The 25993-nt window shown below is 42.1% G+C and overlaps 1 non-coding gene and 4 pseudogenes across 1 annotated transcript; 4 read left to right on the plus strand and 1 right to left on the minus strand.

Annotated features, from left to right (window-relative positions):
* The first annotated feature begins 4724 nt into the window (after window positions 1–4724).
* LOC146559293 (U2 spliceosomal RNA) lies at window positions 4725–4915 on the plus strand. Its single transcript, XR_014888381.1, has one exon. It is a non-coding gene; the product is annotated as a U2 spliceosomal RNA (small nuclear RNA).
* Window positions 4916–10938: 6023 nt separating this feature from the next.
* On the plus strand, window positions 10939–15107 carry LOC146559294 (uncharacterized; annotated as a pseudogene).
* Window positions 15108–15984: 877 nt separating this feature from the next.
* On the plus strand, window positions 15985–16159 carry LOC146559295 (U2 spliceosomal RNA; annotated as a pseudogene).
* A 1361-nt stretch (window positions 16160–17520) lies between these two features.
* LOC146559296 (uncharacterized) lies at window positions 17521–18248 on the plus strand (annotated as a pseudogene).
* Window positions 18249–21162: 2914 nt separating this feature from the next.
* LOC146559297 (uncharacterized) lies at window positions 21163–21913 on the minus strand (annotated as a pseudogene).
* Window positions 21914–25993: the final 4080 nt, after the last annotated feature.

Consider the following 25993-nt stretch of genomic DNA (forward strand, 5'->3'; position numbering starts at 1 on the left):
GGCAGTACGGGACATAATGCAGACAATTGTGAGCAGGTGAGGTGTAGGAGCTGCGGGAAAAATGGCCATATCATAAGAGACTGCAAAGAGCCTAGAAGGTGTCACTTATGTGGCTCAGATACACATATGGCAAGAGATTGCACTAGGCCCAGATCATATTCGGAAGCAGCTAAAGCAGGGACCGAGGTAGAGCGGTATGAAGAAACGGATATAGGAACAAATATTGGGGAAAGCGCACAAGAGGCGCCACCAGCAGAAAGGAATCAGACTAATGAGGAAGAAGGGGGGGGGGGAGAGGATGGGGCCGAACAAGGAAAAGAAGAAGGCGATAAGATGGGGGAGAAAAATGGGGAGAAGCAGTGCGAAGAAGGACAAATATGGGAAGTGGCAGCTAAGCCACGAAGAAAGTCGGCCAAAAGGCGTAGGAAAGTGAGCTCGGGAGTCCCTCCAGGAGAGACTAATTTGAAAGAAGGTAAAGGAGAGCGGATGGAAGAGGGAGGGGAGATGGGAGCGTATGTGTTGAGAGGGACGCAGACCGAATGTATGCACACACCAATGAGTGATTTAACGAGTGATGGAGACGTTGAAGAAGAAGAAGTAGAAAGTGAAGAAAAATCGGAAGATTCATTTATAAAAAATTTGCTGGCGCAAGTCAACATGGACTAATAAGGGAGGGGAAAATGGACGACAGAGGTTTTTCTTTTTTTTTCTTTTTCGGCTCTAATTTTGTAAAGTTTTCCTTTTTTTCAGGGGATATGAAGATCAAAAAGACAACTAGGAGATGGTATCTGTTTTTTCTTTTGTTTCTTCGTTATAAAATTATTAAGTGCCCTCTGCTTAGGTGTATAGATACCCCTTTTTTTACTACAAAATGGTGAGGTTCCGAATAATTACGTTAAATGTAAGGGGGTTAAAAAATGCCAGAAAAAGACAAATGGTATATGAATTTCTGTTGTTTTATAATTTTGATGTATGTTTATTACAGGAGGTACATTTGAAGGACGAGAAGGATGTTGTTATTTTTTCGGAGCAGTGGAGGGGGGGTGAATCGGCATGGAGTATAGGAGGAGTATATGGGACAGGGGTGGGAGTGTTGTGTGGAAATAAAAGTATAAAAATAAAAGAAAGTTATACGGTGATACAGGGAAGAGTGATGGTGGTAGATGTAGAAAAAAACGGGGTCCAAAGCCGGATAATAAATGTGTATGCACATGTGGATCCAAAACAAAGAAGAGAACTCCTTTTGTCGATGGACACTTGTTTTATTACAAGGAAAAATATTATAGTGGGAGGGGATTTTAATGTATCTTTAGAAAAAGAAAAATTTTCTCTCCCATTAAAGACATTTATAAGACAATACGGGTTAACGGATGTTATGGGCAGACTTCTGGGGAAAAAAGTAGGGTATACATGGAGGAATACAAGGGGGGTACAGAGTAGGTTGGACTATATTCTGATAGATAAAAAGTGTAAAATTAAAGGGGGAAAAACGATTCCGGTTCTACTCACGGATCATCAGGCGGTAGAGGTGGATTTGGAGATAGAAGGGATGGAATACGGGAAGGGATATTGGAAATTAAATAATGAGGTGTTAAAGGAAAAAGATTATAGGGATAAATTTTTAGAGATCTTCCCTTTATGGGTGAAAGTAAAAGAACTTTATGGAAAAAAAGGGGATTGGTGGGAGGATGTAAAATGCAAGATAAAAAAATTTACGATAGAATATTGTACAGATAGATCTAAACGTAGAAAAGAAGAATTTAATATGTTACAAAAAGAGATAGAACATATTTATGTTATACAAAAGGAGGGGAAGGAAAAAAATGTAGATTTGAAAATTGAAGACTTAAAGGTGAGGCAAGAAGAGTTATTAGAGAGGAAGGCAAGAGCAGAAACATATAAATTAAAACAGAAAGAGTATGAGGAAGATGAAAGGTGTTCCGCATATTTTTTTAAAAAGATGAAAAGTAGGGATAAAAGGGGGGTTATAGAGAAATTGGAAAAGGATGGGAAGGAGATTATAGGGAGGGAAAGCATGTTGGGGGTAGTAAAAGAATACTACGAGGATTTATTTAGAAAAGAAAAAGTAGGGACAGAAAAAAGAGATGTCCTTTTGGGGTCATTAAAGAGGAGATTAGTAGAGGAAGATAGGGAGTTTCTGGAAAGGGAAATAACGATGGAAGAGGCATATAAGGTGGTAAAGGGAATGAAGGTAAATAGGGTACCAGGAATAGATGGATTAACGAAAGAATTTTATGAGGTATTTTGGGGAGTGATAGGGTTACATTTGTTGGAGGTCTTTAAAGAAATATTAGAGGGGGAAGAGATGGCGGAGAGTATGAGGACGGGTGTGATTTCGTTATTATTTAAGAAAGGGAATCCTCATTTACTTGATAATTATAGACCGCTCACTATGTTATGTGTAGATTATAAGATTTTAAGTAAGATAATTGCAAATAGATTGGTAAGGGTAATGTCGGATATAGTGGGAAGTGATAAAACGTGTGGGGTGAAGGGGAGACAAATTTCATGGAATATACAATTACATAGAGACATACTTGCATATGTAAAGGATAGAAAAATGGCGGCAATCTGTGTAAGTTTAGACCAACAAAAGGCATTTGATAGGCTAGATTACGAAATTTTGTGGGAGGTAATGACTAAGATGGGCTTGGGAAAACAATTTATAAGGTGGGTGAGGATCCTTTATAAAGAGATATATTCAAAAATCAAATTGAACGGGTTCCTCACGGAAAAAGTTCATCAAGCGAGGGGGTTGAGACAAGGGTGCCCGTTATCGGTGGTACTCTATGTATTATATGTTGAACCATTGGCTTGTGCGATTCGGGAGAATAAAAGAGTGAGGGGGATAATGATGCCGGGGGGGGGAATGTTTGAAAATATCTCAATATGCGGATGATACTATACTATATTTAGCGGACGACGACAGTTTAAGAGAAGTTGTGGAAATATTAAAAATATATGAAGAAGTTACAGGATCAAAAATAAATAAGGAAAAGACAAAATATAAGTACTTGGGGACGTGGGAAGGTAGAAGGGAAAATATTTGTGATTATACTTTGTGTGAAGGTCCTATGGACATTCTAGGAATTTCTTTTGGGAATAAGGAGGGCGATGCTATTTGGAACTGGAAGGGGAAGATGGCAGAGGTGGAAAGGAAATTACGACTATGGAAAATGAGGAAGCTTACAATTACTGGGAAGGTGTTAGTGATAAAGAGTGAGGTGGTGCCGAAATTATTGTATCTAGGCTATGTGTTCCCGATGCCACAAGTATTTAGAGCACAAATAATGAGGGGAATATTTAACTTTATATGGGGAGGTTACAAGTACGTAAAGAGAGTACAAATGTATCAGGAGGTTGCCGATGGGGGAAAAGGGGTACCGAACATTCCGTTAAAGTTAGATACGATTTTTTATGCAAATGTGTGTACGCTGTTAAAGAAGCCATATATTCATAAATGTCAGATATTGTTATGGTTCTGGTTAGCTATTCCATACCGGTTTTTAATTGGGTGGGAAAATCAGGGGCCGAAGGCAGAGACAAGACCAGAATACTTTCAGAGGATGGTTAAGTGGGGAAAGAGACATATAGAGTGCAGGGAGGTGGATACAATACAAAATCATAAACTCCTGTATAAAAAACTGGTGAGGAATGCTAACTACAACCAGGGGATAGTGAGTTCGGAAGTTTGGGAATACGCACAGGATAAGAGTTATAAGAATGTTTTGAAAGATTTTAATTGGATGCACCTACATAGGAAATTACCTGTAAGGACTACGATGTATGCACATAATTTGGGGAAGTTAAAAGAATGTCCGAGGGATAATTGCACAGAGGAAGAAACGATTGAACACGTCCTATGGGGGTGCAAATATGCAAAAAAGGTATGGGCTGGAATGAAGAGGAGGTATAAGGGACTAGAGGCTTTGACATATGAGGAAATAACTTATCTTAGGCCTAAGGATAAAAAGAAGGAGGAAAATAAAATACGTTGTATGTTGTTATCAATTACAAAACTTAAGATATGGAGGGCAAGACAGGGGTATATAAGGGGGGGGTATGAATGGAAAGAGATGGGAACAATAAAGGATATAGAGAGGGAATTTGAGGGGATATATCGGCATGAATTACAAAGATGGGGAATAGATACGATTAAGGACAGGTGGAAGGATTATTATGAATGATGTAAAAGATGTTTTTGTGAAATATGAAAAGTATTCAATGGAATGTTGAGCAAATGGAAATGTAAGATGGTGTTGTAAGTAAAAATAAAAAAGAAAAAAAAAATCTGTTCTTATCAGTTGTTGTCAATTATTAAGCTTAAATTATGGAAGGCAAGACAGGGCTGCATAACGGGGGGATTTAAATGGGGGGAAATTGGGACGATTAAGGCTATAGAGAAGGAATTTGAAGGGATACATTGGTATGAACTACAAAAATGGGGAATCGATACGATTAAGGATAGATGGAAAGATTATTTTTTGAAAGTACCCAAAAGGAGGTGGTAGATAAAGGGTAAGGGGTAAAGTGGGGAGGGGGAGATAAGGAGTAATATGATAAGTTATTTGAAAATGTTACTTTGTATGGGGAAAGATGAAAATAGAATTTTTTTTTTTTTTTTTTTTTTTTTGTTATGAACAAATGTTGGGAGAAAAGTGAATGTAACGTTATCATTTTAAAGGAAAAGGTAAAATGTTGGAATTGTTGTGGAAAGAAAATAAAAAGAAGGAAAAAAAAAAAATCTGTTCTTATCAGTTTAATATCTGATACGCCCCCGATTTGGGGGCAACGTATTAAATGCATTTTTAGAACAGGGAGCCGAATAAGGGGCTCGCCCAAGAAATGCCTTATTTGAGGGCTTTTGCATTGTATTTGTTTTTGAAGATCCCACTCTTTTATTACATAAAAGAGTTGTTAATAAAAAGTGATCATCTAATACTGTGAAAAAAAAAAAAAAAAAAATCTGTTCTTATCAGTAGGCGAGAAGCAATGAAGGATGGCGGCGGCGTCGGCCAATTTTCATGAGAGGAATGCATGGACGCATGGTACAAGAAATACTTTGAGATTTGAACTTATGGAGAAAGAAGAAGTTTTCCACGACAGAATCAACTTTGGACGAAGGATCCTCTATGAAGCTTTAAAGATACAGCCGGAGGAGATCTACTGTCTTCAGCAGAGCACGGCGAGTAAACACTACGACGTGACCTTTTGCACGGGACAGTATGCGGAGGAAGTAAGAAGGAGGTGCATCGGAGAAGAAGATGAAGAACTGAGGAAATATACGGTAACTCCATTGTATAGGAATGATTATAGGATCTTAACTGTACACATGTACAATCCTTGGGTTACTGAAGAGACTATTAAGTATTTCCTGGGAAGATACGTTACTGTACTCCCAGGAGTACGGAAAATAAAGGACGGTTTGGGCCTATGGACCGGAAAAAGACAATTTCGTGTCAAACTTAAAGTGGATGCGGCCACCGAGGACGGGTATTGTCACCCGCCCGCGGTGTTCTCTATTGGAGCGGATAGAGGCTTCCTGGTTTATGCAGGGCAGCCTCAAGCATGCAGGAAATGTGGTAGCACTGGGCATAATGCAGACAAGTGTGAACAAATGAGGTGCAGGAGTTGTGGAAAAATTGGCCACATAACAAGAGACTGCAAGGAGCCTAGAAGGTGTCATTTATGTGACTCGGATGCGCATATGGCAAGAGACTGTACTAAGCCCAGGTCATATTCGGAGGCGGCAAAGGTTGGAATCGAGGTTGAACATCACAGAGAAGCGGACATAGAAACTGATACTGGAGAAAAAGCACAGGAGGTGCCACCAGCTGCCGAAAATCAGACTAATGAGGAGAAAGCTGGGAGTATGGAAGATGGAGTGGAACAGAGAAAGGAGAAAGGAGAAACGATTTGTGAACAGGATGCCGAGAAGCAAGGTGAGGACGGTCAGATATGGGAAGTGGTAGCTAAGCCACGGAGAAAAACTGCCAAGAGACGGAGGAAGGTGAGTTCGGGCGCTTCTTCAGAAGAGACTAAGATGAAAGGTAAGGAGGGCAGAGAGGAGCGGACTGAGGAGGTGGGGAATGAGGAGGGGTACGTCCTGAGAGGAACACAGACTGAATGTATGCATACTCCTATAAGTGACTTAACAAGCGATGGGGACATAGAAGAGGAGGCCGAAAGTGAAGAAAAGTCAGAAGATTCCTTTATAAAAAACTTATTGGCACATGTTAATATGGACAGTTAAAGTTGGTATTTTTATTTTTATTTTTTTTTGTTGTTGTCTCCGGATCTTAAGTTTAAATATGTCCCCATGGTTTTGTTTTTGTATTTCCTTTTTGTTGTTGGGATATGGGGAAAATTCGAATAATTACGTTAAACGTAAGGGGGCTTAAAAATGCCCGAAAGAGACAAATGGTTTATGAATTTTTATTATTTTATAATTTTGATGTTTGTTTATTGCAAGAAGTACATTTAAAGGATGAAGGGGATGTTGCTGTTTTTACGGAGGAATGGAGAGGAGGAGAATCTGCGTGGAGTATAGGGGGGGTACATGGGACAGGGGTTGGAGTGTTATGTGGAAATAAAAGTATACAGATAAAGGAAAGTTATACGATAATACAGGGAAGGGTGATGGTCGTAGATGTGGAAAAAAGCGGGATGCAAAGTCGGATAATAAATGTGTATGCACAGGTGGATCCAAAGTTGAGAAGAGAACTTTTTTTAAAAATGGATACCTGTTTCATGACAAGAAAGAATATTATAGTGGGAGGGGATTTTAATTGTTCTTTGGAGAAGGAAAAATCTTCCCTCCCCTTTAAGACATTCATAAAAAAATATGGTTTGATAGATGTAATGGCCAAATTACAGGGGAAACGAGTAGAGTATACATGGAAGAATACAAGAGGGGTGAAAAGTAGATTGGATTATATATTGGTAGACAAAAAGTGTAAAATAAAGCGAGGGAAAATAATACCGGCACTGTTCACGGATCATCAAGCTGTAGAGGCGGAATTGGAGATAGAAGGAACGGAATTTGGAAAGGGATATTGGAAATTAAATAATGAAGTACTTACGGAAAAAGATTATAGGGAAAAATTCTTAGAGCTCTTCCCGTTATGGGCAGAGATGAAAAATCTATATATGAAGAAATTAGATTGGTGGGAGGATGTAAAAAATAAAATTAAAAAATTCACAGTGGATTACTGTACGGAGAGGTCAAAATCAAGAAAAGAAGAATTTTGTACGCTACAGAAAGAGATAGAACATACTTATGTAAAACAAAACGAGGGAAAAAATAAAAATATGGACGAGAAAATAGAAAATTTAAAATTGAAGCAAGAAGAATTACTTGAGAGGAAGGCAAGGGCTGAAATATATAAAATAAAGCAGGAGGAGTACGAGGAAAATGAGAAATGTTCAGCTTTCTTTTTAAAAAAAATGAAAAGTAGGGATAAAAGAGGGGTTATAACGAAATTAGAGAAGGATGGGAAAATGATCGAGGGGAGGGAAAATATGTTAAAAGTGGTGAAAGAATATTATGAGGATTTGTTCAGGAAAGAAAAACTAGAGGGAGAGAAGGGGGATTTCTTCTTAAAGAAAATAAAGAAGAGATTAACGGGAGAAGAAAGGGATAGGCTAGAAGGAGAAGTGACAATAGATGAGGCATATAACGTGATAAAGGGAATGAAGGCAAATAAAGTGCCGGGAATAGATGGTCTAACAAAGGAATTTTATGAGACGTTTTGGGGAGTGGTGGGGATACATTTGTTGGGGGTTTTTAAGGAAATCATGGAGGGAGAGGTGATGACAGAGAGTATGAAGATGGGCGTGGTTTCTATATTATTTAAGAAAGGTAATCCACATCAACTCGATAATTATAGACCTCTAACCATGTTATGTGTGGACTACAAGATTTTGAGCAAGATACTCGCAAATAGACTGGTAGGAGTAATGTCACACATAGTGGAGAAGGATCAAACGTGTGGGGTCCAGGGGAGGCAAATTACTTGGAACGTACAATTACATAGGGATATACTTACATATGTAAGAGATAGAAATATAGCAGCAATTTGTGTTAGTTTGGATCAGCAAAAGGCGTTCGATAGGGTAGATCATGATTTTTTGTGGAGGGTAATGGAGGAAATGGGGTTAGGAGAGGCTTTTATAAAAAGGGTAAAAATTTTATACAAGGGTATAAACTCAAAAATTAAATTAAATGGTTTTCTTACAGAAAAAGTGTACCAAACAAGAGGTTTGAGACAAGGGTGTCCATTATCTGTAGTACTTTACGTGCTTTATGTCGAACCTCTGGCCTGTGCAATAAGGGAGAGCCAAATAGTGAAAGGGATAATGATGCCACGGGGGGAAAGCTTAAAAATATCGCAATATGCAGACGATACGATATTATATCTGGCAGATGATGACAGCTTAAGGGAAGTGATAGAAATTTTAAAAGCTTACGAAAAAGCGACGGGATCGAAAATAAATAAAGAGAAAACAAAGTACAAATATTTGGGGATATGGGAGGGTAGAAAAGACAACATTTGTGAATTCACTTTGTGTGAAGGTCCTATGGACATTTTAGGAATTTCATTTGGAAATAAGGAAGGTGATGCTTTCTGTAATTGGAAAGAGAAGATGAATGCGGTGGATAAAAAATTAGGCCTATGGAAAGCAAGAAAACTTACAATATCGGGGAAAGTTTTGGTCATAAAGAGCGAGGTAGTGCCGAAACTATTACATTTGGCCTATGTGTTTCCGATGCCTCAGATTTACAGAGTACAAATAACGAGGGGGATATTCAAATTCATATGGGGGGGTTATGAGTATGTAAAAAGAGTACACATGTATCAAGAAATTGCAGATGGTGGGAAAGGGGTACCGAACGTTCCTTTAAAGTTGGATACAATATTTTATGCAAATGTTTGTACATTATTGAAAAAGACTTATATGCATAAATGCCAAATATTGTTATGGTTTTGGTTAGCGATACCATACCGGTTTTTGATTGGGTGGGAAAATAAAGGTCCCAAAGCAGAGTCTAGACCAGAATATTTGCAGAGGATGGTTAGATGGGGGAAGAAACATTCGGAATGTAAAGAGGTGGATACAGTATTAAATCATAAACTTTTATACAAAAAACTGGTATGGAAAGGTAATCACAATCAGGTAACGGCGAGCCCGGAAGTGTGGGAACTTGCACAGGACAAGAGTTTCAAAAATGTTTTAAAGGACTTTAACTGGATGCACTTACATAAAAGGCTACCAGTGAGGGTCACAATGCATGCACATAATTTGGGGAAACAAAAAAAGTGTCCAAGGGAAAATTGTGTAGAAGAAGAAACAATTGAACATGTACTATGGGGATGTGAATACGCTAAAAAGGTATGGGAAGGGGTAAAGGGGAAGTACAAAGGGTTGGGGATGGTGACGTATGAAGAAATCACTTTTTTTAGGGCTAAGGGCAAAACAAATGAGAGACATAAAATACGTTGTATGTTGTTGTCAATTATTAAGCTTAAATTATGGAAGGCAAGACAGGGCTGCATAACGGGGGGATTTAAATGGGGGGAAATTGGGACGATTAAGGCTATAGAGAAGGAATTTGAAGGGATATATTGGTACGAACTACAAAAATGGGGAATCGATACGATTAAGGATAGATGGAAAGATTATTTTTTGAAAGTACCCAAAAGGAGGTGGTAGATAAAGGGTAAGGGGTAAAGTGGGGAGGGGGAGATAAGGAGTAATATGATAAGTTATTTGAAAATGTTACTTTGTATGGGGAAAGATGAAAATAGGATTTTTTTTTTTTTTTTTTTTTTGCTATGAACGAATGTTGGGAGAAAAGTGAGTGTAACCTTATCATTTTAAAGGAAAAGGTAAAATGTTGGAATTGTTGTGGAAAGAAAATAAGAAGGAAAAAAAAAATCTGTTCTTATCATTTCGCACTTGATTTTGGTCTTAGGCTAGGACTGCGACCCTCTCCTTTGGGTGTCTGGGCGGTGAAACCTTGGTTATTTATTGCAGCGCAAAGGTACGTGGTTTTTTATAGAAATTATTTGTTTGTATTGAAAACGTTTCCTTTTTAATCTTCTGTTGTGTGTTTGTAGCAGGTGTTTTTTCTAAACCTTTGGTGCCTCCGCAATGGCTGGGTATGCCAGTATGCGGAGGCACCACTGTGTGCGCTTCAGTTTAATTGAGAATGTTGGAGAAGTGCCAAAGATGTCCAGGCTGGATTTCTCCAGGAAATTGATTCAACAGGTGTTGGGATTTTCACCAAATGACTTGAATTGCATTTTGACCCTCCCTTTTAACAGGGGTTTTGATGTAAGTTTCAGCTCAAGCGAATTGTTGGAAGAGTTTTGGAGAAGATTCGAAAATTTGAGACCACAATTTGAAATTTTCAATGTGGAGAAACTGACAGACAATACTATGAAAACAGTAATAGTTAAAATGTTTAATGAAACGGTGAATGCCCAAGACATTTGTGTGTGGTTGGGGAGATATTGTACGGTGAAGGGTCAGCCGAGGAAGGTGAGAGATGTGGATGGAATATGGAATTGTGTATGGAAAGTACCAATACAGCAATGGGAAGATCCCCAAGGGTTCCGGGGTTTAAAACATCTCCCGTCCATGATAGTTTTGGGAGATAATAGAGGCTATATCCATTACCAGGGCCAACCAAAGCTCTGCCGGAGGTATGGGGAGCATGGGCATTTGATAGAGGCATGCGAGGAAATCATCTGTGGGAAATGTAAAGAGAAAGGGCATACGTATGCTGATTGTAAAAATGACCGTAAGTGTAACTTGTGTGGAGGGGAAGGTCACCTCTTTAGGGACTGTCCGCGGTCCTTTGCAAATAAACTTAAAAAAGGAAACCAGATTAATGAGGGAAACCTGATTGCAATGGTAAACGAGGATGTCTTGATTGATGCAGCTGGGACAGATATTTTAAATCAGTTCCCAGCACCTGAAGACGGAGGGGAGGAACAGGAGGAGGAGGGAAAAGGGGAGGAGCATGGAAGACCTGCCCAACCAGAACCCTCAGAGGAGGGGGAGAGAGGGCAGGAGGAGAGTGGAGTTCAGAAAGGAGTAAGTGGTGAAAGTGAAAATGCTCAAGGGCAGCCCCCCCCTGTCCCCCCTGGCCTTCCTGATTCACAGGTGGCAAAGAGGACTGCAGCAGAACTGTCTTCTGGGACAATTGTTTCAGGAAAGAGAGGGAGGCATGAAACACCTTCAGGGAGTTCCTCAGGGGAGGACTCCAGGGTCTTCCCCTCTGACTCACCAAATGAGGTTTCCTTCCTTAACATAGTTCTGCAGTCAACGCCAAAGGAGCGGATGGTAAATGCAGCTCTGCGACAAAGGCCGTCACCTAGAGTACGAAAAGGGAATAGAGTGGCGGTCCCCCCTTCGGAACCCGGAGAGGTGAAGGAAGAGTTACACTCACAAGAAATAAATTGATGGTATGCCCCCCCAAAGTTTGGGTTGAGCCTTTGAAGAGAACAATCTTTCCTTAGTTTCATAATGACTAGCTTGTGTTCTGTATTAATCTTCATGGCTCTGACCTTCTCATCCATAAATGTCAGGAGTGTTAGGTCTAAAGTAAGAGCCCAAAGTGTTCTATCCTTCTTGAATAGTGTAACATCAGATGTTATTTTAATACAGGAATGTGCTATACCTTTCCTAAAAGCATATGGTCAGTGGCAGGATATGTGGCCACAAATGTCCATCTGGAGTGGATCAAATGAAAATAAAAATGATGGAGTAGCCATATTGGTGAAAAACCCTCTGGTGTCGGTGAAGGGAAGTACTGTAGTAAGTGATGGAAGAGCACTTGTTGTTAACCTTATTTATATGGAAAAGGAATTTAAGCTCTTGAACATTTATGGCCCAAATGACAAACACGAAAGATATGATCTTTTAGAGGCTTTGCAACCCCACTTGTTGGGAAAAGCGCCTTTAGTGTTTGGAGGGGATTTTAACTGTATTTTAAACAGGAAAGATAGAAAAAGAGCCACACAAGATGTGAAGATTGATAAGACGTCACTTTTACTACAAGGTTTAGTCAGAGACTTTAAATTGATAGATTGTTTTCCAACGGTTCATCCAATGGAGGAGGGTTTTACTTGGTATAGTGGAAACGGTGACAGGGCCTCTAGAATTGATTATATCTTTGTTAGAGACTTTTCACCAGTAGAGGCCACTTTGATGCCCGTCTTTTTTTCTGACCATCTGATGTTAACTGTTAAAATTTCCCTTGAACTAGATATAACAATGGGGAGGGGAGTGTGGAGGTTAAACTGCTCCCTACTGGAGGATCAGGATCTGCTCAGACAGTATAAGGAGAGGTATACTGAATGGCAGACTCTCCAGGATTTCTATGCAACACGTGTCTCATGGTGGGAAATGGTGAAGTGTAGGACTCGGCCCTTTTTTAAACAAGCAGGAAAGAGAAAGAAGGCCGCAAAAGACAGGTGTATGAGAGGACTACAGAAAAGGTTACAGAGGTACCATCTCTTAAATAGGTGGGGTTTACACTTCTACGAAGAAATTAGAGAGGTTAAAAAAGAAATGCAGAAAATAGCAAATGATAAAAGTATGGGAGTCATACTAAGGAGTAGAGAGAGAGCGAGAGAGGAGGGAGAAAAATGTACGAGATACTTTTTCAAAAAAATTATGAACAAACCTGGCTCTGTCTCTCAGCTAAGAAACAGAGCTGGAGAAAAAGTAGTGAGTACTGAAGGTATAATAAAAGTGATTGAAGAATATTATGAAAACCTGTATGGGGAGAAAAATGTGGAGGAAAGAGTCATTGAGAAAACCCTGGAATATATTGATAAGATTGTTGAGTCTAGTGATATGTTAAGTCAACCTTTTACTACAGCCGAGTTAGGTCAGTGTCTTAAGAGTTTTAAAACTGGAAAATCCCCTGGTTTAGATGGCCTGCCGATTGAGTTTTATCTGACATTTTGGGATATTTTAGCTACTGATTTACTTTCAATTTTTACAGATTTTAGTGAATTAGATAAGCTGCCTGAAAGTTTTAGAATGGGTTTAGTCACACTCGTTCATAAAGGGAAGGATAAAACTCTCTTGGAAAATTGGAGACCGATTACGCTTTTAAACTGTGACTGTAAATTATTCAGCAAGCTTCTAGCAGAAAGGACAAGACCGGTTTTGGACCAGATAATCCACCAAGACCAAGCATGTACTGTAAAGGGCAGGAAGATCACGGATAGTCTGGTGTTGATTAGAGACACGATTTGTTTTGCTCGAAAGAGAAACAAGCGACTGATTGTTTTGAATTTAGACTTTGAAAAAGCCTTCGATAGAATATCTCACCGGTACCTTTTTAAAGTTTTGCAGAAGATGGGTTTCCCAGAAAGGCTTATATCCTGGGTAAAGTTGTTGTACACAGATATAAAGAGCAGATTTGTCATGAATGGGACCCTGACGAATGCAGTTCAGGTGAACTGTGGTTTACGACAGGGATGTCCCCTGTCCGCTCTTTTATATGTTATTTGTATTGAACCCCTGGCACAAATTTTGAGGAAAGATAAGAGTATAAACGGGATGAACATACCTGGGAGTGGGGGGCAGGTGGCAAAGTGTGTACTGTACATGGATGATATTAGCATCCTGTGTACAGACATATCCTCGATGAGAAGGACTTTTGAAGTTACGGACTGGTTCGGAAGGGCTTCGGCCTCTAGACTCAACAGGGGCAAGACTCAGGTACAATTCTACGGGCCATGGGAAACTATAGAATTGACTGGACTTGGAATAAATGTGACACAAACCGACCAAAAAATTTTAGGGGTTAGATTTGATAAGGATGGTGGAGGAAAGGCAAATTGGCCGGGAATGATAGGAAAAGTGAATCAACGATTAGGCCTATGGAGACTGAGAAAGCTGACTCTTGGAGGGAAGGTTTTAGTAATTAAGGCAGTGATTTTACCCTTGCTTCTTTTAGTCAGCGCAGTCTTTTTGCCACCAAAGGACGTATTGTTAAAACTAGAACGAGCCATCTTTTACTTTCTATGGGACTCCAAATGGGAGAGACTTAAAAGAGGGATAATGAAGAAATTAAAGGAAGATGGTGGCAAAGGAGTCCCAGATCTGTATTTATTCATGGGAAGCCTCTATACAAGTAGCCATATGAGACAGGCTACGAGTCCTAATAGTAATCCTCTGACACAGGCATAGGTTAGATTTTGGTTAGGTAGCTACCTAAGACAAAAGAAAATCCTGCCAGTAGATCTTAGAGTCCCCGTCTCCTTTGATGTTCCTGAAGCCTATGTAGAGCTGAAATCCTTTTTAACCTCCTTTAAATTGGAAGATCAGAGTTTGGACATTTTAACAAAACATCATTCTCTCATTTCAGTTGTGCAGGAGAGGGGAGAGGTGGTCCCAGTCAGAGGCCTCCCTATTGGAGAGGCCATAGAAGTGTGGCGTCTGACAAACCATCCCGTCCTTTCTAACAGGCTCCAGGATGTGTCCTGGATGGTGGCTCATGAGATTCTCCCAGTCAGGGCTGTCATGTACTCCAGAGGAATGTCGACAACAGAAATGTGTCCCCGACCGGGTTGTGGCGCGCCTGAGACGGTGAGGCACCTACTCTGGGAGTGCAGTGCTGCTATAGACCTGTGGGACATGGCCGGCTCCTTAAATTTCCCGTACTTACCAGCAAGGGAGGTCCTGACAGCAAACCTAATCCTCTATGGGGTGAGCCAAGGAGTGAAAACGCAAAGAAAAGGCTTTGAAAAGCAGTGGCTCGCCCTTGCTGCTATAAAAGACGCCATTTGGACTTCCAGAAACTTGTTGGTGAGCAAGCACATGCAGATCCCCCCGTGGCTGCTCTCCGAATGGCAACAGCAACAGTAAAAGAGATCTGTGCCAGAAATACTAAGTTGAGAGAGCAGCCGCAAAGAAGAATCGCCTCTGTGCCCATTCGGATGGAGGAGCCGGGTTCGCACATAGAAAGGTCTAAGCAGCAACAGCCTGGCTCTCCGGGAGAGGTCGGTGTGGAAGGAGCAAGTTGGGGAGAGTCCCCTCTGAGCACCGGAAGCTTGTGAAGGGATGGGATGGTTTTTTTTAAATAATTTAAATTCTCTATGGAAAAAAAAAAAAAAGGAAAAAACATTTAACCCTCCTGCCTTCTTGGGACCTTTTTGTGCCACTGCTCTGTGTTAAATGCCTGCCATTTCCACTGTGTTCAGTGGAATATAACCAAACTTGCCACAGGATAGTTTTTACCTGTCAATGTTAATATTCCAGTGTGAATTCCTTAAATCAGCCTAAAATGGCTGAGCAGCAGAAATCCCCACACCCATCACCCTGGGGACCATTTTCTGCCCATTGACTTCCATTATAAATGCTATTTTTCAACCCCAAATTATCATCATATGATTTTATTTTTTCTTCTTTTCTTGGATGTCAATGAAGACTCAGGGCCTTGAAGTTTTAATTTTTAAATTGCAAAAAAAATGCAAAAAAAATAATGGCAGGTCAAAATGTATGTTGGTGCCAATCTTTGGTCCATCTAAAGGCCTACTTATAATGACAATCACATATTACTTCAACTGGTTTTTTGTGGAAATATTTAGTTTCGTTTTTTGGTGTAATAACACTGGGATTTGAAGGGTTAAAACAACGAAAATATAATTAAAACTTTACATGAATATTTCAGGGAGAAGTAGTTTTACAAGGTTGGCTAATTTAAAGTGGAATAAAATATGGATATATGGTCTTTTTATGGCATGGCTGAGAATGGTCCCTAGGGTGATGGGTGTGAGTTTTTTAAAGGATGGCAGGAGGGTTAAATATTTGTTTTCCTGTTGTATTTTAAAAGGGGATGGGAGATAATAAAGAAGTAATCCTTTTAAATGGGGTGGGCTTATGAAAATTAATGAGATGATGATGATGTTGTTATATGTCTGAGTATCAATAAAAAAAATTTCAAAAGAAAAAAAAATCTGTTCTTATCAGTTTAATATCTGATACGCCCCCGATTTGGGGGCAACGTATTAAACGCATTTTTAGAACAGGGAGCCGAATAAGGGGCTCGCTCCGTTCGCTCCACGCATCGACCCGGTATTGCAGCGCCTCCGGGAACGGTGCCCCCTTTGCTGACTTTGTGCAAAAGCAAGAAAGCCAAACAAAGTAAGGTCGGCCAAACCAAGAGCCAGAAAGCAGCCGCAAGCGGCGAAAGTGCAGGGATAGAAGCTCAGAGAAATAAGGAAAAAAACTGGGAAGATAGCAAGGAACTGAATATATTATTAAAGGAACAGGAGGTTTTGTTTCAGGAGAGGGCGAAAACAAGAATGTTTAAATTTATGCAGGAGGAGTATATGCAACAGGAGAAGTGCTCGGCCTATTTTTTTGCTCAAATGAAAAAGAAAGAGGAAAAAGGGGCAATTATGGAACTGGAAAGGGAAGGGAAATCGGTTACTGGACGGGATAATATTTTGGAGATGGTAGAGGAGTACTACAGTTCATTGTTTGGTGTGGAAGAAGTAGATAGAGGGGCTCCTAAATTGCGATTGCAAGCTATTTAGTAAGCTCTTAGCAGCACGGATACGACCGGTTTTAAGCCAGATAATTCACCCGGATCAAGCCTGCGCTGTAAAGGGCAGGAAGATCGCAGACAGCCTCGTATTGATCAGGGATACCATTTGTTTTGCAAGGGATAGAAACAAGCGATTAATCGTCTTGAATTTGGATTTTGAGAAAGCTTTTGACCGAATATCACATCAGTATCTCTTCAGAGTGCTGCAGAAAATGGGCTTTCCAGAACGACTTATTTCTTGGGTGAAGCTGCTATATAATGGGATCGGGAGTAGAATTGTTGTCAATGGGACCCTGACCAGTGAGGTGGGGGTACACTGTGGTGTCCGTCAGGGATGCCCTTTGTCTGCACTACTATATGTCATTTGTATAGAACCACTGGCACAGATCTCGAGGAAAGATAAAGGAATAAAGGGGATGGAAATACCTGGGAGTGGTGGACAAACAGCAAAGTGCGTTCTGTACATGGATGATATTAACATTTTATGTACAGACCTTCCATCGGTGAAGAGGACCTTTGAGGCTACTGACTGGTTTGGGAAGCCCTCAGCTTCCAAGCTCAACAAGAGTAAGACTCAGGCGCGATTTTATGGACCATGGGGGACTACTGATCTGACTGGACTTGAGATGAACGTGGCACAAAATGACCAGAGGATTTTAGGGATTAGATTTGACAAGGAAGGAGGAGGTAAGACAAATTGGCCTGAAATTATAGGGAAAGTAAAGCAACGACTGGGGTTCTGGGGACTGAGAACGCTGACTTTTGAGGGGAAGGTGTTAGTCATTAAGGCAGTGATTTTACCCTTGCTTCTACTAGTTAGCGCAGTTTTTCTGCTACCCAGAAATGTGCTGCTAGAACTGGAACGGGCCATATTCTACTTCCTATGGAGTTCTAAATGGGAAAGACTCAGAAGGGAGATAATGAAGAAGATGAAGGAGGATGGAGGAAAGGGAGTCCCAGACTTGTATTTGTTTGTGGGAAGCCTCTATACGAGCAGCCACATGAGACAGGCTACGGGCCGTAGTAGCAACCCCCAAACACAGGCGTGGGTTAGATTTTGGTTGGGTAGCTATTTAAGACAGAGGAAACTTATACCAGTAGATCTTAGAGTACCTGTCTCTTTTACTCTTCCTTCAGCCTATGCTGAGTTAAAATCCTTTTTAGTCTCTTTTAATTTGGAGAATCAAGGCTTGGACATTTTAACTAAACACCATTCTCTCATTTCTCTTGTGCAGGAGCGGGCAGTTGTGACTCCAGTCAGAGGCCTCTCTATTGGAGAGGCCACAGATGTGTGGCGTATGGTGAACCATCCCATTCTTTCAAACAAGCTCCGGGATTTGTCCTGGATGGTGGCCCATGGGATCCTCCCAGTCAGGGCCGTCATGCACTCCCGGGGCATGTCTGCAACAGCTATGTGTCCCCGACCTGGTTGTGGCGCGCCAGAGACGGTGAGGCACCTACTCTGGGAGTACTCTGGCCGGCTCCTCGCAATTCCCGTACTTACCAGCAAGGGAGGTCCTAACAGCACAGTTAGTACTCTATGGGGTGAGCCAAGGAGCAAAGGCACAAAGGAAAGACTTTGAAAAGCAGTGGCTCACTCTCGCTGCCATAAAAGACGCCATCTGGACCTCCAGAAACTTGCTGGTAAGCAAGCACATGCAGATCCCCCCCGTGGCTGCTCTCCGAATGGCAGCAGCAATAATAAAAGAGATTTGTGCCGCAAGCAGCAAGCCTTGAGAGCAGCCACAAAGAAGAATCGCCTCTGTGCCATTCGGACGGAGGAGTCGGAGTCTCATACAGGAAGGTCAAAGCAGCAGCGGCCTGGCTCTCCGGGAGAGGCAGGTGGGAAGGTGCAAGGTGGCGAGGATCCCCTCTGAGCACCAGCAGCTTGGGAAGGGACGGGATGGCTCCATTGAACGTTTTAACGAAACGGGAAAAGGGGAAGGGAACTAAAAAGTAACTTTTAAACCGGGTGGGATTGAGAATTGAATGAGATGATTGTGTTTGGTTTTTATGTGTTTGGTTTTTATGTTTGAGTGAATCTGTTCTTATCAGTTCGCACTTGATTCTCGGTCGTAGGCTAGGACTGCGATCCTCTCCTTTGGGTGTCCGGGCGGTAAAACCTTGGGTATTTACTGCAGCTGGAAGGTAGGTGGCGCTTATAGAAATTATTGTTGTATATTGAAAACCTTCCAGTATTTTGTTTGTTGTTCTTTGATTGTATCAGGCGTTGCCTGATTTTGGGTGCTTCCGTCATGGCGGCTTATGCCAGCATGCCGGTGGAGGCACCACAAAGCTAACAGACACCTTTGAAACAATTAAAGACAAGACACAACAAGGAATGCTTTCAAAAAGGGCAAATAGTAACAACACTTACCTTCAAGGTGAGGGGAATCCCAAAGTATTTTCGTAATTCTTTTAGTAGACCAAGCACCCAAAGGAGACGATCGCAGTCTTAGCCCCGGCCGAGAAAACAAGTGTAAACTGATAAGAACAGATTTTTTCTTTCGAAAAATTTTATTGACACTCAAACATAGAAACCAAACACAGTCATCTCATAAAATTCAAATTCCCACCCAATTTAAAAGATTACTTTTTATTTCTTCCCACCCTTTCCTTAAAAGAAAATGCACAGGAGCGATAAAAAACAGTTTATAAAAGCCGTCCCGTCCTTTCACAAGCTCCTGGTGTTCAGGGGGGATCCTCACCACCTTGCTCCTTCCCACCTGCCTCTCCCGGAGAGCCAGGCCGTTGCTGCTTTGACCTCCCTGTGTGTGGCACCGGCTCTTCCGTCCGAATGGGCACAGAGGCGATTCTTTTTTGTGGCTGCTCCCACGGCTTGCTGCTTGCAGCACAGATCTCTTTTATTGTTGCTGCCGCCATTCGGAGAGCAGTCATGGGGGGGATCTCTTTGCCAGCTGGGTATCAGGGGGGGACTGATCTTGGGCGCTATCGCTTGAAGTATTTCCACCTCCTTGTGTTCCACTTTCGACCTGTCCGCCCTCCTCCTCCTCTGAGGTTTCTGGTCGGACAGGCCCCCCATGCTCCTCCCCATTTCCCGCCTCCCCCTGTTCCTCTCCTCCACTCACAGGTTTTGGCGGCAAAATCAAATTTTCAGGCCCAGCTGCATCAATCAAGTCTTCCTCATTACCTATTTCATTCAGGTTTTGCTCTCCAATCAAGCTTGTCCTCTTAAGTTTGTTTGCAAATGACCTAGGGCAATTTCTAAAGAGATGCCCCTCTCCTCCACACAAATTACACTTACGGTCATTTCTACACTCAGAATACGTATGTCCTCTTTCCTTACATTTCCCACAAATGATTTCCTCACATGCTTCCACCAAATGCCCATGCTCCCCACACCTCCGACATAGCTTTGGTTGCCCCTGGTAGTGAATGTAGCCTCTATTGTCCCCCAAGACTATCATAGATGGGAGATGTTTCAGGCCCCGAAACCCATGGGGGTCTTCCCATTGCTGTATGGGGACCTTCCATGCACAGTTCCAGATTCCGTCCACATCCCTCACCTTCATAGCCTGCCCTTTCACCGTGCAGTATCTTCCCAGCCACACGCAGATCTCTTGAGCACTAACAGTTTCATTAAACATTCTAACAATCACCGTTTTCAAGGTGTTGTCAGTCAGTTTCTCAACAATAAATTCTTCAAATTGCGGTTTCACATTCTCATACCTTATCCAGAAATCCTCCAGATAAACGTTTGAGCAAAAGCTCACGTCAAAACCTTTGTTGAATGGGAGGGTCAGGATACAATTCAGGTCATTTGGTGAAAACCCCAACACCTGTTGAATCAATTTCCTGGAAAAATCCAATCTAGACATCTTTGGCAACTCTCCTTCATTTCTAATTAAGCTAAAACGCACACTGTGGTGCCTCCGCATGCCGGCATGGTTGGCCGCCATGGTGGAGGCACCACAAAGCTAACAGACACCTTTGAAACAATTAAAGACAAGACACAACAAGGAATGCTTTCAAAAAGGGCAAATAGTAACAACACTTACCTTCAAGGTGAGGGGAATCCCAAAGTATTTTCGTAATTCTTTTAGTAGACCAAGCACCCAAAGGAGACGATCGCAGTCTTAGCCCCGGCTGAGAAAACAAGTGTAAAATGATAAGAACAGATTTTTTCTTTCGAAATTTTTTATTGGCACTCAGACATAAATCAAAACATCGTCATCTCATTTGGTTCACAATCCCACCCCATTTAAAAGGATTACTTCTTTTTATTGCCTCCCTTCACCCCCTTAAAATACAGACTAATAAAATTTAAAAGGTTAAAATAAACCATCCCATCCTTTTACAAACTCCTGGTGCTCAGAGGGGATCCTCCCCAACTTGCTCCTTCCCACCAACCTCTCCCGGAGAGTCAGGCCGCTGCTGCTTTGACCTTTCTATGTGCGGTACCGACTCCTCCATCCGAATGGGCACAGAGGCGATTCTTCTTTGTGGCTGCTCTCTCAGCTTGATGTTTGTAGCACATATCTCTTTTATTGTTGCTGTTGCCATTCGGAGAGCAGTCACGGGGGGGATCTGCATGTGCTTGCTTACCAGCAAGTTTCTGGAGGTCCAGATGGCGTCCTTTAAAGCAGCGAGGGCAAGCCACTGCTTTTCAAAGCCTTTTCTTTGTGCCTTCCCTTCTTGGCTCACCCCATAGAGAACTAGATTGGCTGTCAGGACCTCCCTTGCTGGTAAGTACGGGAATTGTGAGGAGCCGGCCAAGTCCCACAGGTCTACGGCAGCCCTGCACTCCCAGAGTAAGTGCCTCACCGTCTCAGGTGCGCCACAACCCGGTCGGGGACACATTTCCGTAGCAGACATTCCTCTGGAGTGCATGACGGCCCTGACTGGGAGAATCTCATGAGCCACCATCCAGGACACATCCTGGAGCCTGTTAGAAAGGATGGGATGATTCACCAGACGCCACACATCTGTGGCCTCTCCGATAGAGAGGCCTCTGACTGGTATCACATCTCCCCTCTCCTGCACAACAGAAATGAGAGAGCGATGTTTCGTTAAAATGTCCAGGCCCTGGTTTTCCAAATTAAAAGAGGTTAAAAAGGATTTCAGCTCCCCATAGGCCGCAGGGGTATAAAAGGAGACAGGGACTCTAAGATCTACTGGTATGAGTTTCTTTTGTCTTAGGTAGCTACCTAACCAAAATCTGACCCATGCCTGTGTTAGGGGATTACTATTAGACCCGGTAGCCTGTCTCATGTGGCTACTTGTATAGAGGCTACCCATGAATAAATACAGATCTGGGACTCCCTTGCCTCCATCCTCCTTTAACTTCTTCATTACCTTTCTTTTAAGCCTCTCCCATTTGGAGCCCCATAAAAAATAAAAGATGGCTCGTTCTAGTTCTAGCAATACATTTTTAGGTGGTAAAAAGACTGCGCTAACTAAAAGAAGCAAGGGTAAAATCACTGCCTTAATGACCAAAACCTTCCCCCCAAGAGTCAGCGTTCTCAGTCCCCAAAAAACCAGTCGTTGCTTCACTTTTCCTGTAATTCCCGGCCAATTAGCCTCTCCTCCACCATTCTTATCAAATCTAACCCCTAAAATTTTTTGGTCAGTCTGTATCACGTCTATCTCAAGTCCAGTCAGTTCTGTAGTCTCCCATGGCCCGTAAAATTGTGCCTGAGTCTTGCCCCTATTAAGTTGGGAGGCAGAAGCCCTTCCAAACCAGTCCGTGACTTCAAAGGTCCTCCTCACCGAAGGTAGGTCTGTACATAGGATGTTAATATCGTCCATGTACAGGACGCATTTTTCCGTCTGCCCCCCACTCCCAGGTATTTCCATCCCTTTTATATTCTTATCCTTCCTCAAAATCTGTGCCAAGGGTTCTATACAAATAACATATAAGAGAGCAGACAAAGGGCATCCCTGCCGTACACCACAGTTTACCTTAACTGCACTCGTCAGGGACCCATTCATAACAAATCTACTCTCTATTTCTTTGTATAATAGCTTAACCCAGGAGATAAGGCGTTCTGGAAAGCCCATCTTCTGTAACACCTTAAAAAGGTACCGATGTGATATTCTATCAAATGCTTTTTCGAAGTCCAGATTCAAAACAATCAATCGCTTGTTTCTGTCTCTCGCAAAGCAAATCGTATCTCTAATCAACACAAGGCTATCCGCGATCTTCCTGCCCTTTACAGCACATGCTTGGTCCTGGTGGATTATCTGACTAGGAACCGGTCTTATCCTTACTGCTAAAAGCTTGCTAAATAACTTACAATCACAATTTAAAAGCGTGATCGGTCTCCAGTTTTCCAAAACAGTCTTATCTTTTCCTTTATGAATGAGTGTGACTAGACCCATTCTAAAACTCTCAGGCATCTTATCTAATTCACTAAATTCTGTAAAAACTGAGAGTAGGTCCGTGGCTAAAATGTCCCAAAATGTCAAATAGAACTCAATCGGCAGTCCATCCAACCCGGGGGACTTTCCAGTCTTAAAACTCTTAAGACACTGCCTTAAATCAGCTGCAGTAAAAGCTTGTCCTAGCGTATCACTGGACTCGACAGTCTTATCAATATACTCCAGGATTTGTGCAATGACTCGTTCATCCACACTTTTCTCCCCATACAGGTCTTCGTAGTATTCTTCAATCACTTTAATTATTCCTTCGGTATTCCCCACTTTTCCTCCAGCTCTGTTTCTTAACTGAGAGACAGAGCCAGGTTTGCTCATAATTTTTAAAAAAAAGTATCTCGTACATTTTTCTCCTTCCTCTCTCACTTTCTCTCTACTTCTTAATATAACTCCCTTACTTTTGTCGTTTGCTATTCCCTGCATTTCTTTTTTTACCTCTCTGATTTCTTCATAAAAGTCCAACCCCCACCGATTTAAGAGATGATACCTCTGTAGTCGTTTCTGTAATCCTCTCATACACCTGTCTTTCGCAGCCTTCTTCTTTTTCCCTGCTTGTTTGAAAAAGGACTGAGTCCTGTCCTTCACCATTTCCCACCACGAGGCACGTGTTACATACAAATCCTGGAGAGTCTGCCATTCAGTATACCTCTCCTTATACTGTCTAACCAGATCCTGGTCCTCCAGCAGGGAGCAGTTAAGTCTCCACACTCCTCTCCCCATTGTTATACCTAGTCCAAGGGAAATTTTAACGGTTAGCATCAGGTGGTCAGAGAAAAAGACGGGCATCAAAGTGGCCTCAGTTGGTGAAGCGTCTCTCACAAAAAAATAATCGATCCTGGAGGCCCTATCGCCAACTCCACTAAACCAGGTAAAACCCTCTTCCTTGGGATGAGCCGCTGAAAAACAATCTGTCAATTTAAAATCTCTAACCAAACCCTGTAGTAGGAGTGACGTCTTGTCAATCTTAAAATCTCGTCTAGCTTTTCTCCTATCTTTCCTGTTTAAAACACAATTAAAATCCCCCCCACACACTAAAGGCGCCCTCCCCAGCAAGTGGGGCTGCAATGCCTCTAATAAATCATATCTCTCATGTTTATCATTTGGGCCATAAATATTCAAGAGATTTAATTCCTTTTCCATATAAATAAGATTGACTAGGAGTGCTCTTCCTTCACTCACTACGGTACTTCCTTTCACCAAGACAAGTGGGTTTTTTATCAGTATGGCTACACCATCGTTTTTATTCCCGTTTGATCCACTCCATATTGACATTTGCGGCCACATGTCCTGCCACTGATTGTATACGTTTAAGAAGGGTATGGCACATTCCTGAAGTAAGATAACGTCTGTCGTTACACTATTCAGAAAGGACAAGATACTTTGGGCTCTTACTTTGGACCTAACACTCCTAACATTTATAGATGAGAAGGTCAGAGCCATAAGAAGTAAAAACAGTAGCGAACCAGTCATTTTAAAACTAAAAGAAGTTTATTCTCTCCACGGCTCAACCCAAGAAGTCGAGGGGTCATACCATCAATTAATTTCCTTTGAGCATAGCTCTTCCTTCACTTCCTCGGGTTCCACAGTAAGAGCAGCCGCTCTATTCCCTTTTCGGATTCTAGGTGACAGCCTTTGTCGTAAGGCAGCGTTTGCCATACATTCCTTAGGAGTTGACTGTAAAACTATATTTAAGAAGGAAACCTCATTTGGCGAATCGAAAGGAAAAACCCTGGGGTCCTCCTCAGAGGAACTTCCTGAAGGTGTTTCAAGCCTACCCCTCTTCCCTGAAACAATTGTCCCGGAAGACAATTCTGCTGCAGTTCTCTTTGCCAACTGGGTGTCGGGGGGGGGGGGGGTGATCTTGACCTTTGTCGCTTTCCTCGCTTTCTCCTCCCCTCACCTCCTGTCTGTTTTCCTTCTCCTCTTCATTTCCTGACCGGGCAGGTTTTCCATGTTCCTCCTCATTTCCCGCCCCTCCCTGTTCCTCCCCTCCACTCCCAGGTGCTGGCGGTAGATTCGAATCATCTGCCCCAGCTGCACCAATCAAGACGACCTCATTTCCTATTTCCATCAGGTGTTGCTCATTTATCAGATTGTCCCTTTTAAGTTTATTTGCAAAGGACCTCGGGCAGTCCCTGAAAAGATGACCTTCCCCCCCACATAAATTACATTTTCGGTCATTTTTACATTCAGCATATGTATGCCCCTTTTCTCTACATTTCCCACAAATTATTTCCTCACACGCCTCCACCAAATGCCCGTGCTCCCCACACCTTCGACAGAGCTTTGGCTGGCCCTGGTAGTGAATGTAACCTCTATTATCCCCCAAAACTATCATAGACGGCAGGTGTTTTAGACCACGGAACCCTTGCGGGTCTTCCCATTGCTGTATGGGTACCTTCCATGCACAGTTCCATATCCCATCCATATCCCTTACCTTCCTTGCCTGACCCTTCACTGTACAGTACCTCCCCAACCATATACAATTCTTGGGCATTTACCGTTTCATTGAACATTCTGACAATGACCGTCTTCAAAGTATTGTCCGTCAATTTCTCCACATTGAAAATTTCAAATTGTGGTCTCACATTCTCATACCTCATCCAGAACTCCTCTAGCAGAGCACTTGAGCAAAAACTTACGTCGAAGCCTCTGTTGAAAGGCAGAGTCAGGATGCAGTTTAAGTCATTTGGCGAGAAGCCCAACACCTGTTGGATCAGCTTCCTAGAAAAATCCAACCTGGACATCTTTGGTAATTCTCCAACATTTTCAGTCAAGTTGAAACGCACACTGTGGTGCCTCCGCATGCTGGCATAAGCCGCCATGACGGAGGCAACCAAAATCAGGCAACGCCTGATACAATCAAACAACAACAAACAAAATACTGGAAGGTTTTCAATATACAACAAATAATTTCTATAAGCACCACCTACCTTCCAGCTGCAGTAAATACCCAAGGTTTCACCGCTCGGACACCCAAAGGAGAGGATCGCAGTC

Source organism: Mchenga conophoros, linkage group LG14, assembly GCF_057382185.1.
Source record: "Mchenga conophoros isolate Kocher_MC1m ecotype Shallow Benthic linkage group LG14, M_conophoros_male_GT1.1, whole genome shotgun sequence".
Lineage (NCBI taxonomy): Eukaryota > Metazoa > Chordata > Actinopteri > Cichliformes > Cichlidae > Mchenga > Mchenga conophoros.